This window comes from Equus caballus, chromosome 15 (assembly GCF_041296265.1).
Source record: "Equus caballus isolate H_3958 breed thoroughbred chromosome 15, TB-T2T, whole genome shotgun sequence".
NCBI lineage: Eukaryota > Metazoa > Chordata > Mammalia > Perissodactyla > Equidae > Equus > Equus caballus.
Genome location: NC_091698.1, coordinates 102,065,542 through 102,084,846, shown reverse-complemented (window position 1 = coordinate 102,084,846; position 19,305 = coordinate 102,065,542). Strand labels below are relative to the sequence as shown.

At 40.3% G+C, this 19,305-nt stretch overlaps 1 long non-coding RNA gene across 2 annotated transcripts; it reads right to left on the bottom strand.

The window, feature by feature from the left end:
* Nucleotides 1–1,252: 1,252 nt before the first annotated feature.
* LOC111768236 (uncharacterized) lies at nucleotides 1,253–18,615 on the bottom strand. Of its 2 annotated transcripts, none has more exons than XR_002800416.2 (4): nucleotides 18,434–18,615; nucleotides 5,848–5,960; nucleotides 5,660–5,736; nucleotides 1,253–3,367 (listed from the first exon to the last, which is right to left on the bottom strand). It is a non-coding gene; the product is annotated as an uncharacterized lncRNA (long non-coding RNA). The 2 variants fall into 2 exon arrangements; XR_011426625.1 differs by lacking the exon at nucleotides 18,434–18,615 and adding an exon at nucleotides 6,622–7,073.
* Between the last annotated feature and the right edge of the window lie 690 nt (nucleotides 18,616–19,305).

The following is a 19,305-nucleotide window of genomic DNA, read 5'->3' as shown; positions in this document are numbered from 1 at the left end:
TCACTGAACGATGGGATATGTTGTGAGAAATGCATTATTAGGTGATTTTTGTGGCTGTGCGAACATCATAGAGTGTCCTTACACAAACTTACTTGATATAGCCTACTACCCACCTCAGCAATACGATGTTAATCTTATGGGACCTCTGTCATATATGCAGTCCATCATTGATCAAAATGTTATTTTACAGAGCATGACTATAACTAGTTTCCCCTGGAAAGGTCAGTGTTCCCATGCTAGCTATATTATCATAATGTGTTATTTGAATTATTTTTTAAAAACTGTGCAAAATATATAAGTAACGGAAAGGGTAAAATGATTTATTCAAGAATATATAAAGAGTACCTACAAATCAATAAAAGAAAATAGTCACAAGCTAATAAAAGTGAGCAAAGCAAATGAACAGGCAGTGCATGGAGAAGAAATTTTATGGCCAATTAATACAAAAAGAAGCTTAATGTCGTTAGCAGTCAAGTGAAAAGTAATTAAAACAATAAATGAACATTATTTTTCACCGGATAGATTGCAAAAGCTTTTAAAATGTTGCAAGAATGTGAGAAACTGGTAGTATCATATAACTTTGAAGAGAGTGTAAGTTAGTAAAACTTTTGCACACTAATTGTCAGTCTCCATCAAAAATTTAAATTTTGTTAGATCTCGTAATTGGATTTCTTGGAAAGTATTTTTTAAGGACATTCAAAAAAGTTAAAGTTTTAAGTATAAAAGTATTCATTGTCACACTTGGTAGAATAGTAAATATAAATGTCCATCAATAGGACAATGGTGAAAGAAATCACGCAAAGGTCCCCCATGGAACAAACACAGTTACTGAAAATGACGAGCTAATGCTACCGGAGCTGACTTGAAAATGCGTATTCACATTACTAAATAGAAAAGCAAATTTTAAGAAACATTTGTGCTTATATGAGCCTATTAATATTCTAAAATACGTAGCACATGTTTATATGTATGCGTATGTAAATGTATAATAATAGGGTAAAATATCCATGAAATGGGAATGTCAGTGGAAGGTGAAGGGGTCTCTCACGGTTTACTCAATAGACATGTGTGTTGACTGAACTCTGCTAGAATCTGTCACGTATTACACAACTAAACAAAGCAAAAATCAGAAAGAAATAAAACACCCTTACCAATGAAGGTTAAACACTCAATGTTTCTATGAGATCTGACCGCATGGACATCGTTAACCATTCAACTCAGAAGAGAAGGATGCAGTGAAGAGCAGAGCCACTTAGAGTTTTCTTCCTTCTTTGTCTTCTCTCTCCTGGTCTCCTCTCTTTCCACAATGTGAGCAATTACAATACGCCAAGAGCTAGATATACGTTAAAGAATAATTAAAGACAGTGCCTGCCCTTATGCTGTTTGTAAAATAACATTGAGAAAGAAATTTTTTAAAATTACAATTAGAAAATATCATGCATTCTATACAGGAGCCAAAGATGTTTCAGTAACGGAAACACTGGCAGAACCCTTTTGGGACCAGAGGATCCGTAAGGTATCTCTGAGAAGAGAGTGTTTTGGTTTCCTGTGGCTGTCATAAAAACTGCCACAAACCAGGTGTCTGAAAACAACAGGAATTGATTCTCTCACAGTTCTGGAGGCCAGAAGTCCAAAACTGAGGGGTAAGCAGAGCCCCACTCTCTCCAAAGTCTCTAGAAGACAATGCGTTCCTTGCATCTTCCAGCTTCTGGTGGCCGTAAGCTTTCCTTCTGGCCGCATCACTCCATCCTCCACCTCCGTCTCCACACGGTCTTCCCCTCCATGAGTGTCTTCTCTTCTGTGTCTCATAAAGAGATGTATAGTTTGTTTTAGGGCCCTCATCGCGCGATCTTTAACTTAATTGCATCTACAAAGACTCTTTTTGCAAATAAAGTCACACTCACGTGTTCTGGAGGCCAGGACAAGGACATATGTTTTGTGGGGCCATCATTAAACTCAGTACAGATGACTTTGGGATTAACAAATATGAGGAATCTAGAAGACAGACATTGTGAAGAGAGTGTGTGAGTGTGCATGCATAATGTATGCCTGTGCTTGGTGAATGCATTCCAAGCAGCTGGAACGCCACCTATGTGGAAGAGGAAGTGGAGACCAGGGAGGAGTCTGCAGCAGCCCAAATGAAAGATGAGGGTACTGTGGACCAGGGGGTGTAGTTAACATAATAATAAGAGTGATTGGAGGCATAATGTTGGCAGCCAGACTTCTAATGCTTAAAGATGGAGAGGAAGAGAGAGATGAAACCAACAATGATAGCCAAGTTCCTACCTTGAGCAGTGACATGCGGAATACAAGGCAGACCCAGGTTTTGTGAGAGGGAGAATGGGGGCAATCAAAATTTCACTTTGCACACAAAAATACAAAGACTAGTCTTAGCAAACTAACACACCAGAGGAAAATGTAATTGCAACAGACATGGCAGATGAAGATAAATAGTCAAAATACATTTTTAAAAACCTTCAAATGAATAACGAATGAAACACATTAACAGATAATCCACAAAAGCAAAAATACAAACGATGGATATTATTTGAAAACATATTCAATATCACTCATAAATAAAAGAACTATAAATCAAAATATTTAATATTATCTTACTACATAAGCAAAGATCTTTAAAACAGACACAGTCATGACTGGAATGTAACAGAACAAATGGACTCCTTCCTGCACGCACTAATTGTGGCGCTGGGCGCAAACTTTCCAAAAGCAATTTGATGCAATGATTCCATTTTTCGAAATCTTCTTCCAAATACTCAGAAATATAGTCAAGAAATTCTGAACAGAGATATTTGCCTCAACATTATGAAGAATCAGAAAGACCTTTATACCAATATCAGAGACACAGTTATGTAAATTATCATATACGTTGAAACATTGTTCAGCATTAAAAGGCATTTTATAAAGAATTTTAAATGAATGGGAACATTGTACAAGGTTTAGCAGAAAGTAGAATATAGACTCTTATATACAAAAAAAAATGCCCACTGTTTGAGAAGTACATCAGCAAAAGATGGGAAGAAAACCTGACGATATGACACCAATGGTCACGTCATTGTATTTTTCTATGCTTTCCTAATTTCTTTCAATGACAGATGGCAGACCAAAGCAGAGGAAGGAGAAGATTCATGCTTAGAAGCAGGTCTCCACTTAATGACCTGCTGTGGGAATGATTCTTACAACTGGAAATGCTCTGGAAGTGGACCTCTCGCCAGAGTGGTTCTTTTGTTTTTTTCCTCAGATTTCTTTGGCATCGAAATACTTCACAGAGTCAGGCCTCCAAATCACTCTCAGCCTTCATTCACTGCCCCTTCAGCCTCCGAACAAACCGCCCATCCTCTTCAGAACTCTGTGGAGAAAAACAAGTAAATTAACTTCATATCTGAATAAAGCAAACTCTGAAAACCAAAGAGCAATTCCCAGTTGAGAAATGATCTTGTCTTTGCAATGTTTCCCACAACTGTTTAACCGGATCCTAAGAATAGCTTATCTCATAAAAAACTTTAAAGTCACTTTGCCTGTCGTCAAAATTGAGAGGAGAGTCTGCCAACTCTGTGGTGTGAGAAGCAATTGTCAAAGCAAAGGCAATATACGCATCCTTCCTATATTGTCCCTTCATAATTGTGGGTGGACCAAGATTCGGCAACAAGATTACTATATAAATCTGAATGCTAGCTGAGTGGTGCGCCCCATGGTACTTACAGTTCCTTTCTTGGAGGCTGTTTTGTGCCGTGAAATTCAATTCTCATTTTTGTATTAGCTTGGTTTCTATGTGTCTCTCAACTAACTCATCTCCAGATCTCCATACGAAACATAAAGCTCCGCTCAATACACTAGATCAATTTGGATGCTCTTCGACTCTTAGTTTTCCCTCTTGCTGGTGTAAATGGTCCTCCTTCTCTCATTTGGTCACACCCACAGATCCTTGTCCTGGCCTCTCTCTTCATCATCATCCTAGCAATCCCTGTTACCTTTCTTTTCTATGAACACTCTAGTTCTTGGAACTCACATATTCCTGTTTCTTAGTCTTCATGCTCATCTTGAGCAGCATATCCTATAGCAGTAAATTTCTGACACCTTGCATGTCTAGTAAATGTCTTTACTCTGTCCTCATACTTGCTCGATGGTTTCTCTGAATGTTGATGTAAATCGAAGATCAGTTTTTCTCAGAACTGTGAAGGCATTATTCTATTTTTCTGTAGCTTTCAGTGCTGCTGGTTCAAAATCCATTATGTTCTGAAGCCCCTTGCTTTGTAAGTGAATTATTTTTTTCCTCTCAAGGAGCTGTTGGGGTCCATGTCTCCAGTGTGTGAAATGCCATGGTAATGTGACTCAGTATGGAGCTTTTTCCTTCCATCGTGTGGATACTTTCAATTTCAGAATCCATGCCTTTCATTTCTGAGCAATGATATTCAAGTGTTTCGTGGAAAATGTTCTTCTCTCCTTTTCCTTTGGTTTCTCTGTCTGAAAACCCTAGTACCTGACTTCTGGGCTGAGCCTCTAATTTGATGAAATTTTTTATTATCTGTCTGTTGGTCTTTTTGTTCAACTTTCTGGGAAATCTCCTCAAATTTGTCTTCCATTCCTTCTACAGAATTACTAAGTATTTATTTAGAAAAGTTACTCTTGATTCCTCCTTTAATGCCTCCTGTTTATGCGAACATGTTAGCAGTTGTCTTTGGAGTATTAGCACCACTTCTCTCCTCCCAAAAAGTCCTTTTCGTTTTGATCCAGGAGGACCTCACAACATAAATAACACTCCAAGAATTGTTTTCCTGCCACTTCTTGTGAGAAACAACACAGCAAGTTTGAGAACTGGCCTATCACGTGAGCCCCCTTTCTCATGTGTCTGCTTGCTGATTTACATATTCAGCTCAGTCTTCCCCCAAAGTCCAAAGACGTGCCAGAGACAGCGGTGCTTCTCTCTTGTTGTTGGAACTCACAGTTAGATTGGAAGAGTCACTCACCACTGTCTGGTCGAATTTCCTTAATGAGATTCACACCAAATGCCTTGGATAAACACAACTTACACACTTTGGGCAAAGGGAAGTAGATCAAGTATGGGCTGTGTGGGACTGTGAAGGAATGACTTGTAGAAGCGGAAAACGTGGCTGCTCCCTACTGCCCTGTATTAATGAGGATTGGTATGAAGGGACCTTTAAGAGTAGAAAGAATAAACATCCTCCAGAAAAGACAGAGCCCCTCAGCAACAAAGAATAGCAGTGGATTCAAGGTTAGAACAGGAAAGAAATGTCAATACGGGCCCTGTCCCTCTTGATTCTCAATCACCGCTTCTCAGACATTGCGGGCCCAGGCGGATACGCTGACCTGGCTGACCACAGAAAATAAATTAAACCTGACTCCTCAAGCTATTTAGCTTTATTCTCCAGGCTGTGGCGGCCTTTCCTTTTCTGTCTTCATTTTGGTTTGGATCATTGTCAGGGCTCCTTAACCCCTCATAGTGTAGATAAAAGTAATCATAATAAAAGATATCAATTTGAACATTCATGATACACCAGACACTGTGAGCACTATGCTTAAAGAGTTTTGATTGATTCAGAAAATAATCTATTCGAGGTAGATGATATTATATTTATTTTATAAATTATAATTTGAAGCTCAGAGTATTTAAATGACTTACCCATAGTCACACACTTCTGTATGTTTTCCATCTGTTCCAACTTCTCTTTATTTCCATTTCCAAAGCCTCAGCTCTGTCTAATATGGTAAGATAACAAAATCAGAAGATTAATGGGAAATCCCATACCCAATATGGCTGAGAAGTCCAAAGAAAACAAGGAGCGTAATTTTTAAAGGGTCACAATTTACCTATTTGCATCCTTCAGACTCTATTTCAGTGGGACTGAAGCTCATTTCATGTGACTCTCGCTGGAGCAAAACGCAGAGAATTGGCATTGCAGATTACCCAAGATGATAGCTCCCTGTAGACACGAAAGCCTTCTTTATTGGAAGAAATAAAGGGAAAACAACCCAAAATCACAACCCTAGAATTACAACCTTATTCAAAAGCTATAAAGCAGTACCAACTATCTGTTAAATTCACACATACTTAAAAATTCCATAATGACCGTGTTGTGAATACTAACTTCAGAAAATGATCATACTTGTATGTAATGAATATGTTTTCATGCAAAAGGGAAAATAATTGTCAGTTTTTGCAATGAATTAGAATTTATTTCTATGAAGATTTTCCAGAAGATTCCTGATTTAAAACAGCTTATCCCACTGCCAGAATATAGCTTAATAATTTTATTTAAAGAATATGGTTACTATAAGCTTATAAACTGAAGATCTTTCTATCTGCAAAGCACCCCTATCAAGGAAGAGAGACCACTGTTACCACCTTCATTTTAATGCGAAAGAAACAGAGAAAGAAGATAATTGCTCACTTAGATTACTTGCCAGTAAGAACAGAGGAAATAGACCCAGACTTTTCTACTGGCTTCCAGTACTTTTCTGCCAGAGTTCTCCATGCCCACAACGTGTAAAGTTGCACTAATAAAAAGAGCTATTGATTTTGGGTTGCAGAATTGATATTATTGCCTTATCCTCACATTAAGCATAAAAATGATAAAAATGTACTTGAGGACTCTCTTTTCCTTCTGTTCTTCCTTCCTTCTTCTTAGCTTCTAGAGTAACGGAATCAGACACAAGAGTCAGAGAATGAGGAGGCTGTGAGTAGAGGTCATGACTGAGGAAACATGTGGAAAATCTAAAATATTAAAACACTGAAATACCATTTTTCACGCAATTAAATAATTAGTTATAAAAGTGTACATCATAGAACTGAAATAATTTGATCTAAGACGTTTTTGTTCTTATTCCTGTTTGAAAATGTGACCAGAGGAGGGCTAATCCACGAGACCCAGAGGTCTCAGGCACAAAACCATGAGCAGTTTCACACGCCGTCTATCAGAGACAGAAACACGCCATCTGACCGTGCTGCTCGCGTCAGCGTCCGCTGTGCAGCTGTCTCTAGATCACAGCACCCGGGCCAGCCCAGACTGCTCCAGGCCACATTCGGGGAAAGGTCCAAGCTGCCGCCTCCCCCTTCTCCCCAGGCAGCTGCTGAAGCAAAAACAGTCCCACCTCCCCAGGCTCCTCGAATAGGGAGATTGCGTTTCAGCCCAGTGTTCTGTGTAGACACTGATTAACCCTGCTGCATTTCGAGCCGGGATTACATCAATATCTATTGATCAGCAGTCAAAGTGCATTGAGTCTTCTGCTCGGATCAATGCAGCCTGCAGACTGGGCCCCCACCCAGCAGCACCCTTTCCCTGGCCTCTGACACTCGGCTGTTCTTGTTGGGACTTAGGAGACGCCGCAGGAAGGGGAGCAGGTGAGGTGTTGTGTTGAATACTACAGTTCCGGGAAATTCCTGGTAGAGGATTGATGCTTTCCGGATAACCTCTACTGGTCTGAGCGATGCTAAACAACTTTTAACAAACAGGAACACCGTATGAAACAAAAGTAGAATACTCTGAGCACCATTCCTGGAATGTAAATCACGGTAGCCCTCCAGCCAGGTAGGAATTAACATGGCCAACTCTGAGTCTGAGATCTGTCCAGGATCTGTGACATAATAACCTTTACACAATTTGGTTTCATTCTTGGACTTGACCTTTTACATTGCTACTTGCCTTGGTGAAATGGTTACCTTTGGTTTATTTGTACTGTGTCTGCCATTTTTCATTAACAGAAACATTCTTGAGAAGTAACCATTCTTGTATTTTATTTACATTGATCTATTTTTTCTTTTAGTTGTGCCTAAAACAATTAAATGTATTGATATATTTAGGGAATCCACATGGAAACTCACGATTTTTAAAGGAATATTAAACAAGTGTCGTCCAAATAAAATCAATTGCGACCTTGCAAAATTGAGGAGTTAAAATGCTTTAAAACTAAATGAAAGCCAGGAGAAGTGGATATCCCCGTGGAATTGTTGAGGGTCCACTCTGGATGGGGTCCAGTTTCTAGGAGGCAGAGGTTAGCGCTTCCTCTCATTTCCAGAGCCCTCCAGTCTCTTTCTGACGAGGAGGCGTCCATCCCCTCCCCACACATGGCTACACTTAGCACAGAAGCTCTGAAAGGAGAAGACAGAGTGATCCTGGCTCTCAGATTCAGGCTTTTGTGGTGCTTTTGTCAGAGGCCCTGCAGCTGGACCTGAGGCTCAGAAAGGATGGTCTGAGGGGTTCCCCTCCCGCTGCGCTCAGGAGGCCCCCCCCCCCCCCCGACACACACACACACGCCCCTTTGATGACCTGTGAGCCTCTGGAAGAAGCCCTCCCACGCATCTCTTTCAAAATCATGGCTGCATAAAATGAATTAAACAGTACTGAGCAGCGAGCAGTGCACGCGGAATGACAGGAGAAGTTTGAATAGCGATTTGTCCAACTAAAGCCCACGTGACCTGACCATTAAGTGTGTGTGCATTCACACCAGCATTCACACACACATCACACACACACCACTTACATACACACCATACCACACACACCATTCACAAACTCTCACACACATACAACACACACCACACCGCATCACACATACATCCCTGCATGCATTTACACATATGTATTCACACACACAGTATTACTCACTATGGGAGAATAATTAAATATATTTTTTAAATATAAAAGAAAAGTGTTAAAACACATTCAAATAATGTGAGCTTTGTTTCCAAATACTGTTCCATATAGATGTGAAATTTTAATATGTGCATGTGTGTTCTTTCAATGGTATGATCAGATATGTTCATTATTAAAATGACGCTCATCTCAGAGAGGTCCTGTGTGGAGTTTCTACAAAGGGCCTAGGAATCTAAGGTCCTTCTAGTAAATTTGGAAAATATATGCATTCCAAAATTCAAATGGAATCTAAAAAGGGAGGTTAGTTTTATTTAAAGTAAATATTTTATTTAATGGAAGTACAATATATGTTCTAGATTTATGTACATGCACACTGCGTAGATAAATTAATTTGAATAACAGCAGATTTCATTAAGAAAATGCTTGGATTATTTGCACATTGATTTGTTAGATTTTTAAGGTTATAGCATGCATTTTGCTTGGGAAAAAAACGTAAAATCTGGGACAAACTTGCAATATTCCTGAGCCTGGCTTAATTCCACATATAATTTGTCAATTCTAGATTGGTCCAAACCAGAGTCTTCCAATTTTTTCAAAGGGTCAGGAGCCAGCCTGTGTTTTCTGGAGTCCAGACAGTAATATCACAGCTACGGAAACCTCTTACAGCTGTTGGTGCCGGAACAAAAGCCGCTCCCTGTTGGGCCCCTTCCTTTCTCCCCTCTTTCCTTGTTTCCCTCTATCTTCCCTCCAATTCTTCCTTCCACCCTCCCTTCCCTCCTTTCTTGTCCCTCCTGTTCATCTGTACCTGCAGAACCAAGAGTATTTCCTAGTAAATAGAATTCACTCATTATGTCAGCTGAATGAAAAATCATCCCATTCCTTTATTCCTTTACTCCAGGAACATGTAGATTATCACTTACTGTGAGCCATATACTATACTGTGTCCCTCAGATACACAGATAATTCCTTCATGGTCCCTGCTTTTGAGAAATGCACAGCCTCCAGAAGCACATGGGCAAGCCATGGCCACTTACTCGACGTTACACCCAAAGTGGATCCTTCCACCCTCTCAACACGTTCTTCCTCTCTACAGCGAAGTTATTTTTCAGTAATAATCATTATTTTATTGATTTGTTCATTAGTTTTAAAACAACTAAAAATTAAGAAAAAGTTCCAATTTTATTTCTTTTAATTTTTATTTTTTTAAATTTTTTATTTTTGCAGTAACATTGGATTATAAACATTATATAGCTTTCAGGTGTACATTGTAATACATTTTGAATTCTGTGTAGATTATATCACGTTCACCACCCAAAAACTAATTATAAATATATCATTCAAATTTAATGAAATATTTATTATATGATCAAAAATTTGAATTTACAAACTAAAACCTCATGGCTTTCAGTTAGCAGTGTTTCACTGTTTTAAACTTTAGACAGACTTAAAACTCCAGTGATCGTATAGAATGGCAGAGTTGAAGGAACTGAGATTCTGTTTCTTTATCTGCAAAACCACTGAGTTATGATTGTCTATTTCAAAAGTACTATTTAAATATGGGAATGTGTATTAAATACAGGAAAGTGGAGTAACACAGGGTTCGTGATAAGAACTGCTCCTAAAGTGAACACCAACAATTCCGATTTCTTAAGAATTTATTCCCAAACAAACATATGTAGCTGAGTCCGTGTGTGATGGGGGGTAACTATATAACTGAGAGTTCTCTAAATTAACTTCTTGTGGACTATTATGTTTATTAAAGGATAAGTTATAAAAATGGGCCAGTTTTGGGGTTCGAATCCTGGGTGCGGACATGGCACTGCTCATCAGACCACTCTGAGGCAGCGTCCCACATGCCACAACTAGAAGGACCCACAACGAAGAATATACAACTATGTACTGGGGGGCTTTGGGGAGAAAAAGGAAAAAAATAAAATCTTTAAGGAAAAAAAAAAAGGGCTAGTTTGAAGTTTACAGATATATTATTAAAACTCAACAATAGCCAGAGCAGTTGTTTACAACTTAGACCAACAAATATATTATTTGTCAGAGAGGCATATTTTATCGCTGGCTTTCTTTAGAATTGCCAGCACATTTTGATAATGAAAAGAAGACTGAAAGTCAGTTTTATTACTGTTTTGAATGTTCTGTAGACAATGCCTGCACTGCCTTAAAACCTGTTCTGGTTGCCCCAAATTTGGCATGCCACCCCAAACAAGGGAACACAGAATCACAAAATAATATTATTTAATGCTAGCAAGGCTAACAGTCCCTTAGAGTCACTGCCATCTTTAAATATGGGGCTGGGAATCGGGACAAAAGAGGGGTTTTCCAGGGTATGTCCCCAGGGAGGACAAGGGCATATGACACCATCTTCTTCCCAACCACACCTGCAGGGGTCTGTCTGGAATCCGAGCTCACCCGGGTGATTTGGCCGGTTTTATATGCACACACGCCATGTGGGTGGGTCCAGGCCACGGAGAACCGTCCCGCTCAATTCCAAGGACCGAATGAAGTTGTGGAACCGTCCACACTAATCTCGTCGTTAGGGGTCTAATGAAAACTCTTGAGGGGGCTTAATTTTGTTCCATGTACTTAGAGATGATCCAAAAATACTCAGTGATATGAGGATATTATGCTACAAACTGCATGGTGGACAAATCATCTATATGATTGCATTGTTGCTAGGCACTGTTCTAGTTGCTTTCTCTCCGGTAACATTTTATATCCCCAATAACCCTATGAAGTAGGTACTCTCCATATCTTCACTTGCAGATCAGAAAACTGACGCACAGAGAGGCCAAATAACTTGTACAAGCTCACACAGCGTGCAAATGTCTGAGCCAGAATTCAAACTAAGGAGTCTGGCTCCAGAGTTGGTTCTTGACCAGCATCCTCTGCCATCCCCTAGCGCCCTGAGGTCCCCACCAGACATCGCCTTAAATTATCATGTGGAGAAAACGGTGCAAGACACCTAATCTCACGAAATGAAAATTATGTTTGCAGTTAAATTACTTAAGTTTATTATTCATTTCCTTATTTTTAGTGTCTAGTATAAAATCCCTTTAACTGTGTAAATGAGTTTTCTGAATGAAATTTTCATCTAGAGGAAGGAAATGACATTTTTGAGTCCCTACCATGTTGCAGGTACCAAGCCAAGAGATTTCCATATGTTGCTGCCCTTAATTATTATCTTGTAAGACAGATATTTTGAATCCCTCCTTTTTTCTGTTAGGAAAATCAAGACGCAAAAAAGGTAAGCGATTTGCACAGGGTTTCAATAGGTAGTAAGAAATAGAAATTACTCAAGAAACTAACTCAGTTCTTTCTGAGCAAAAAAAAATTCAGTTGTTCTGTCATCTCATTGCTCTGGAGTTCAAAGATACAGACTGGAGCCCACGCTGGTCATGATCATCATTTCTCTCCAAAACCTGGATACTGAAGCTGCCCCACCCTCAGCCTCCTCATAAAAGAAGCAGCATCAGCTATTATTTAAGACGCCACTGCTGACTGGAAACAATTGAAAGGTCACTCTTGGGTGGCCCACCTGCAAGCTGGCAGGTGACCAAGGAGGTGTTCCAATATGAAGGGCTTTGCCCCTGAGGTCCTATAGTCATGAGTTAGGTCAATCAGATGGGAACTTTCTGGATCCTACACTGGAGAATGCAAAGAGAATTCACCAATTCATAGCAAAAGGGAAGTGATGCACCCAAGTAAGGAAAGATGCCATGAAAATGACAGAATGTGAGTTGAGAGAAAACCCTCAGGCAGCAGGAAGTTCCCAGGCTGCCCGACCTGGAAGCTTTCCCAGTTCCTGATCCCGCCCATGGCTATCCTTCTAATTCTCTTTCTTATCCTATGTACTTATGGTGATTTTTTAAATTAAGAAAACAACAAGTTTGTGGCAACTTACCTAACGTTTTTCTGTATTTTGCACAACATGTTTACTTAATAACAGTTCCTAATTAGTTTTCAAATCAAAATGCATTCCTAAAACAATTTTCATTCTTATAACATTAGCCATAGAATGATTTCTCAAGGTTACACAGCCTGAAGGCTGTGTGTCAAAACTGAAAACACTGCATTTGAAGTCTGAAGACTCTGAATTCTGATATCATCTCTGTAACTTCCACCTGTGCAGGTTATTTAAGAAAACACCCATATATTTTCTGAAGTTCTGCCTCTCAGCTAAAAAGAGAGGACAGTATATATGTTCTAGCTAACACACAGAAGTGAAAAAAGAATGTCAAAATTTGTGTAAAAGTTCTTTATACATGGTAAATTTATCAAAATAAAAATTTGTTCTATCATCTGCAAAAACACACTTATAATCATATAGAACAAGATGGGGCAAAAATACAGTCCAGAAACTCAGAAAAGCCTTCCCTGACTAAGTAAAGTATGAGTTGGAGTGTGCAGGATAGACATCTAAGAATGAAGGGGTGAGAAGAGAATTCCAGACGTGGACCAGCAGACACAAAGGTCCTGTGTGGGAGCCACAGCGGGCTGGCATCAGCTGAGACTAGCTTAAGAGAGCTAATGATGAAATTGTCAGGAATCTTGCAAGCCAGTTGTTAAACACAGCCATTGTTAAAAAATAATTACAGTCAAATGAATTATATTAAAAACAAAGATGATAAACACTCAAAACTCACTTCCCAATTATTTTTCTATAGTTTAGTATCACGTATTTTCCTTAGATTGTTTACATCTGTTGTGTTTGTATGGTGGAAATACTATATAATGGGTGACTATGTGTGTTTACCAATTCTGCCTTCAGTGGTGTTACACTGGCAGATTAAAATCAGCCTTGACGGGAGTATTTGCATCATAAAAACAGGTAAACTCTACAAATAGGGCCTGATTTATAGTCCAGATTTAAGATTAGGTTGATTGTCTAGATTTAAGAAAGTGATGGAAAAAATCTTAATAATGCTGATGCAATTTATAAGTGTGTACATCTACAGCTGCTACATTGTGAGTAGCACAAAAAATTGCAGCCATATTCTTCCAATAATTGAAAAACCTTGTTCAGCAAAGAAGTCACCCTTTGGAGTGAATGGAAGAGAGGAGTTCCAAGAGAAATCTTTGGTGTTTTACTTGTTAATTAAAGTAAAACACCAACCAACATTCGTGTTGTAACTACATTCATTTGTCAACGTTGTGAGCAACTTCTTTGCTGAATCAGACAGTAATCAAACATTTATTGAAGTTCTGATTTTGTTAAATTATAGTTTGACTGCATCCGTAGGCTGATGATGAATACAGGAGTTTGGCAAATATCGGTGAACACACTCTGGGAGAAGCAACTGGCAAAATGGAAGTTACAACAAAGAATATTGTGTATTTTACTTATACACATACACAGTTTTTTTTCCAGAGAGCTAGTCATTAAACATTTAACAGAACACCATTGGGTAGGAGATCAACTTTTATCATGCTGTAATAGAAGAGCTGGAAGACAGATGTTATGAAAGAAATAGAGAGAGAGAAAGGGAGACAAGGAGGAGAGATGACACTGGTAGGAACCAGTTCCTAGGGGGAAGGTTTACCCTAAGAACTTTGGAAAGCTATTAAAAGATTTTAAGCAATGAGAGGTAGTTATCAAATTTTTGCTTTAAAAATATTTCTGATTACACCTAGAAATAGATTGGAGGAGGGCAAGAGAGCATGAGGAAGGATGAGTTGTCAGGTATTTCAGTATTCCAAAAGACAGATATGGTAGCAGGAAATAGATGCTGGCAGAAAAATTTAAGCTGTATTAGTCAGGGTATGTAAAGCTCAGATGCTGTAACAGCTAACTCCAAAATATCCATTGGATTATTAAAATAAAGGCTTCTTGCTCCCTCACAGTAGGGCAATGAAAGGTTTGTCAGGCAGTTGCCACGTGATGACTCAGGCAAGAGGCTTCCCACTGAGTGGATCCACCAACCTGTAGTATCTCCTTGTGCTGCCCATAATCTAGACCACAAAACAGGGAGGTGAGAGAGTGAAAGATAAAGTAAGTGGCCAGAAGTGGCTCAAATGCCACGGCCCCAACTAATCACATCGTCTTACATGGAGACAAGGACATGGGGAAGTGCAGCCTTCTTCCACGCCCAGAAGAGAAATAAAATGACTTCTCTCTGCTCAACTTCCCTCTGTAAATGTCTCATTTCCTGACAGCTAAGAGACCTTCAAATATTTGTTGAATGAATGCACAAAGATGAATCTTTCAACTTCTGCATTCTAGAGTTCACTAGAGAAACAGCAAGACTGGTCCTGGGAAGCTTACATTAGGAGCCAAACCTTAGGTGAAGATACAATGAGTTTTGATTGTAAAATATCCCTCTTGCTCCACTGGAGCAGCAAGGCAAAAAGCTGTTCCTTGGCTTGTCTCGTGGGAGCGTGGTGCAAAGATGGGCCTGCTCAGCACAGGCTGCATTTTCCACCGGCTGCATACCTCTGGGCACGTGATGCATATTACCAATAGGATTTCTGTAATTTCACTGAAATCAGACAACACATTAATTGGTACTTCCTAGACGCTGTAGATTCCTAGGTGATGGGTAGAGTAAAGTCCTGTCTAAATAAATCAACAAATAAATACAGATTTTACTTTTATATTTCTTCTAAGCAACATAAAATTTAGTTGGCAAATGGTCTTTATCCAATTAAAAAAAAAATAAGTACTAGTTTAAAAAACATCAGCAATGAATGTATCAATAGAGACAAACTACTGTGTCCTCGTGTACATAATGCTTTGTGGAGACACAGCAAAATTCAGAATTTTCATGACCCTTCTTCACCAAAAACAAAAGATGCACTTCCTTTTGTCTTCCAGATGTCTTCCACAAATCTGCCTTTCTCAGTTCCCTGCATCATTTCCATCACTTCCTCTCTATGGCCCTATTTCTAGCCTACCTCAAAATTAGTCTACACGCAGATTTTTTTAGTGCAAGCCTTAACCTCATGCCTTCTTCCTTTTTCCATAGTCCTCACTTGTACTCAGTCATCCGCAGGATATACAGTTCTATGCACAGCCTCCAAGGCTGTCGGAGAGTAGACCCCACACAGCTGTCTGGCAGCACTAACTGCCCTGCCCTCTTTATCCTCCAAATATGCAGAGCTACCGCTGGTTTGCTCACGGTTCTGGGTCACTGGATACATCTTTCTGCCTATTGGAAATATTTACTTATCTGCCTTATAAACAACAAACTCCTATTCTCCTTTCAAGCCTCGGTTTAAGTTTCTGATGACTTCACGGATTTCTCCAGGCTGATTTCCATAATCTCTCGCCACCTACTGCACTCACAAACTTTCGTCAGAGCAACCACACGACTAAATAGTTCAGTGTTTAAATGCATGTCTGACACTACTGCACTGTTCAGCACCCCCAGGGCAGGGACCGCGTCTTTTTTATCCCTGGATCCCTAGTTCCCAACACACGCCTGGCACATAGTTCATGCTTCATGAATGTTCATCGAGGGAAAGAAGGTCTCTAAGACTGAGGGGTCCATCTTTGGTGTATGGACCACCCACCCAGTAAGCATCTCCTTGGTGTTGCCCACCATCTCGGAACTTCACTGTAACCCAGTGTAACTTCACTCCTCTCCCCTGTTTTCTGGGACACACGTTAGGAACAACAGCCCGTTTTCATGCTGTATCAATCTGGGCATGGAACTCAGCTCCTTAGAATTTGCTAGAAAGAATCAACATACCAAATTTAGCAAGGAGTGAAGACGTTATAGAAGATTCTGTAAGGGTGATAGAAAGAGAGGTTTACACTGAAAATCTTTTCTAAAAAAAGCCTAAAATTCCCTTTTAACCAATTTCTATTTCCCCGAGCTGCTTCTACTTCTGTAGGGGCGCCACACCATGTTACTTGCTCTCCTCCTCCAGAATTGCCCTCCCAGTTGCACATGCCCCAAGGAACCTGAAAGGTGACCTCCCCTTGGGTTAGATCTGGCCCCAGGGTGATCAACTGTCCTGACTGGCAGGGATTGGGGCTTCCAAAGATATGGGACCTTCAGAGCTAAAACTGGGAGAGTCCAGGGCAAACTGAGAGGATTGGTCACCCAGGGGGTCCTGAGAAGCAGACGCCAAGATGGGGATAAATATGCAAGGATTTTATTAGGGGGGATATTTGTGGAGAAAAAAAAAGTGAATTGGGAGCTGGAAAAGGCTGGGAGAGTCTCAGACAGTGAAGCTAGCCAGGAATCTCGGGACTGGGAGCTCCAGAGCTCAGATCTGCCTGAGGAATGGTCCTGGAAAGAAGGGAGGGAGGGAGGAGATGAGAAGGGATTGCAGGTTTTACACAAGTCCTTGCTCTTCCCACTACACTCTGCCTCCCAGCTCCTGACTCTCCCTCAAATGAAACAAGATAAGAACGAGGAAGCTCAGATAAAACCTTGCCCAGGGCTGTCAGAGGCTAGTCCTCTGGTCTCTCTCTGCTCTAAGAGATAAGCTCAGAGTGGGACAGTAACCAGATTTCCACCCGTTCTTCAAGTCAGGAGTAAAATATCCACTGCAAATGGAAAACACAGGATTGGAGGGAAGGGAGCCTCTTTTCCAGAAAACTCTCCAGCAGAGATAGCTTTAGGGTCCTTTCCAGCTTTCAGAATAGCAATATAGATCAGTTTTGATGAGAAGTCCAAGAAAAGTTACTGATTACCACTATGGTGAAGAATTTATTCATTCTAAAGTGAGTTAAACATATATCCAAGGCTTTTTCACACCCTGCAATGGTTAGCTTTATGTGTCAATGTGGCTGGACTATGGTGCCCAATTGTTCAATCAAACAGTAGTCTCGGTGTCACTGTGAAGGCATTTCGTCAAACTGGTTAAAATGTACAATCAGTTCGCTGTAAGTAAAGGAGATTTTCAGTAATGATGTAAGCGGGCTTCCTCTAATATGTTGAAAGGGCTGAAGAGCAAAAACTGGACTTTCACACCAAAAAATAAACTCTGCCTCAAGACTGCAGTGTCAACTCTTTTTGAATTTCCAGCCACAGGCTGACTCTACAGATTTTAGACTTTCCACTCCCCCGTAATCATTGTGAGCCAGTTCTGTGAAACAAATCTCTTAGTGTGCATGCATGTGGGTGTGTGTAGACTACAGTAATGGTAGATTTCACATCGGGGTAAAACATAATATTTAAAAAATATTTTTAAAAAACACGCTTAAATCCTGCCCCCAAAGTTACTAAAATCAACATTCAGGGAATTTTAGATATTAAAGCAAGAAAGACGCTCAGGAGCAACCAGAACAAGCCCGTCACTCTAAGCAAGTGAAATTATGTAACTGCTATGTCACCTCTGACACCACGCCTGGTCAGTCCTACAGTCCCACAGCCAGCGATGTAGTACTGAGGGCAAAGCCTGAAACGCCCACAGCTATACGATTGAAATAGTACAGAATGGCCCCATCTCTCTGTCAGTAACAGAATTCATCGAGTCTCCGCTAGTCAGAAAGACTGTCCCAGAAAGATTTCTGTTCAGCAGAAGAGAGTTCAGTGGGACCTTCTAGGCTCTAGTTACAAACACATTGCTACTGATTATTGATAGTGATCAATCTTTGATACAGGATTGACATTATCACGGCATTACCATGAGGCCAAACTCAGATTATCTCCCTTTTCAAATAAATTTATCATCAGTAAACAAGATTTATGTTGCAAATTCCTCTGCCCAGACAATAGTAATTTTGCATCTCATTAACGTTTCTTTCTTCCTACTTGACAAACGCTTAGAGACTATTCAGGCTGCTATAACAAAATACCATAGACTGGGTAGCTTATAAACAAAAGAAATTTATTTCTCACAGTTTTGGAGGCTAGGAAGTCCAAGATCATGGTGCCAGCACGTCTAGTGACTGATGAGAGCCTGCTTCCTGGCTCAAAGACCGCCTTCTTCTCGATGTCCTCACATCCTGGAAGGGCTGAGGGAGCTCTCTGGGAGCTCCTTTAGAAGGGCACTAATCCCATCATGAGGACTCCACCTTCATGACCTGACCACCTCCCAAAGCCCCACCTCCTAATACCCGCATACTGGGGGTAAGGTTCTCAACATACGGATTTTGGAGGGACGCAAACATTCAGTCTATAGCAGAGACCATCAAAAAATCAAACCTTTGAATACACAATGATGGCAATAAACTGAGATACAAATTGATTTTGTGTATGCAGTTAGTCACCTTAAATGATTTCACTGTGTTGCTTCCAAAGCAGTCCTCAGACAGAGCCAGGATCAGGGCCTGCCAGGAGAGCTCCTTGGAGCTGACCTCCAGTTTCCTAATACTGCTGGAGGCACGATGCACTCCTGATTCTGTTGGAGTTGTTCCACATGAGTTATACACAGATCTGCAGAGGAGGCTCAGTCCCCAGAGCCACCAGGAGAAAATCAGAGTAGCTTTCAGAATAACAAAGATTCTTTTATCTGGCAAAATCCGCACTCCACAAGGGCAGTATCCTTAGCACTACCCTATCTAAAGGGAGCTTTGAGACAGCTTGGATTCCAACTCTGTGTGGGAGAATGCTGTGTCATCTCTGATTCTGTAATGATATTCTGAAGTTTCCACATCCTCTGCCATTAAAGAAACATTACACCCTCTAACTGTGTCTGTTGGCCGCTTTCCATCAACCATGTTACCATCCAAATGTGACAACCACACAGTTGATGCTATGGGGGACTGTTA